The sequence below is a fragment of the Morus notabilis genome, unplaced genomic scaffold (genome assembly GCF_000414095.1).
Source record: "Morus notabilis unplaced genomic scaffold, ASM41409v2 Scaffold29, whole genome shotgun sequence".
Lineage (NCBI taxonomy): Eukaryota > Viridiplantae > Streptophyta > Magnoliopsida > Rosales > Moraceae > Morus > Morus notabilis.
In genome coordinates, this window is record NW_010363504.1 from 80,748 (window position 1) to 82,429 (window position 1,682).

Consider the following 1,682-nt stretch of genomic DNA (forward strand, 5'->3'; position numbering starts at 1 on the left):
CCGGAGACCCCCAGGAGGCCGCCGGGAGAGTCCCGGGAGACCCCTGAAGACACCCCCAGAACACCCATGAGAGACCCCCGGGACACACCCGGGAGACCCCCGGCGCAACCCCGGGAGACCCCCGGGCGACCCGCAGGACACCCCTGGGGCACCCCCGGGAGATCCCTGGGGCACACCCGGGACACCCGGAGAAACCCGTGGGACACCCCCGGGTGACCCTCGGGAGGCTCCCGGGACACCCACGGGCCAGCTCCGGGACACCCCCGAGATACCCCTAGGGCACCCCTGGGTGTAGGGGTGCCCCCGGGACAGCCCCGAGGAACCCTGGGAGACCCCCGGGGCACTACGGGGAGACCCCTGAGAGACACCCGCAAGAACCCCTGGGAGACTCCTGGGAGACCCCCGGGGACACCCCCTGCAGACCATTGGGAGACCCCCAGGGGCACCCCCGGGGGACCCCCGTGAGAATCCCTGGGAGACCCCCGGGAAACGCCCGGGGACACCCCCGGGAGATCCCCGGGACACTCCCGGGGTACTCCCGAGAGACCCCAGTGACACCCCTAGGAGGCCCCGGCGAGAACCCCCCGGAGACCCCCGGGGACACCCCCGGGAGACCCCCGCCGCACCCCCGGGACACCGCCGGAGGACCCGCGGGAGACCCCTAGGGCACCCCCGAGAGACCCCCGGGGCTCCCCCGGGAGACCCCTGGGACACGCCCGGAAGACCCCCGGGAGACTCCTGGAAGACCCCCGGGGACACCCCTAGGAGACCCCGAGAGAACCTCGGGGCACCCCCGGGAGAGCCCCGGGACACCCCGGGAGACCCTTGCTGTCATGGCATTTTCTTCTGTATGGTGACAAGCTTTTTATGGAGGCGGCGTTTTCATTTTTCGGAAGCGCTATTCAATGTGGCATTTGTGTCTTGCCTTTTTAGACAATGGTTTCTCAACCTCGACATGGATCTCTCAAAGTCTTCTAGCTTTAGTGGGGGGCGCCGGCTGCCTCCTCGATATAGTCTTTTGAGGATGGTGCTTAGGGTCTTCTTTTGTGTATTTTTTTAATTGTATGAACAATAGTTTTTACTCTGCTTTGATTTTTTTATTTTTTTTTTATTTTTTATAGTATTTGGTTGTCCACTTGTGTCTTAAAGGTATTAGGTATGGCTTTTGTACTATGGGCTTATCGACTTTGATCAATTAGATTTTTCCATCTATGGTAGAGGATTTATTAAAAAGTCGTATGTATGTTCAACCATTAGTGTACTTTAGTGGGTGTCGGTAAATACGTATTCTCTTAGAGTGTTTCATTCGAATATACTTATGGAATTTGTTGTTAATCAGAATCAGAATTTTCCTATAGTATGTGGTCGCTGATTCAACATTGATCTTTTTATCCCCTTTCAAAAATAAAGCATCTTTAATATAATAACTAAATTAGTGTCTCAATATATATCAAATTTTAGCATTTGAGTAAAAAAATCATTTTCTAATAATGCTATTCTCGGTGCAATATTATTGAGGTTACTAATGCCATTCCACGATGGAATATAATAAAAACCAAGGTACATTTCAATACAATGATATTATCAAAACAACTATTACCAATGAGTGAAAAGTTAAGTAGTGTAAAAGGGCCAATAGTTAAGGTGCCATTTAGTTCACGCGTTCAAAACTCTGTGGATTT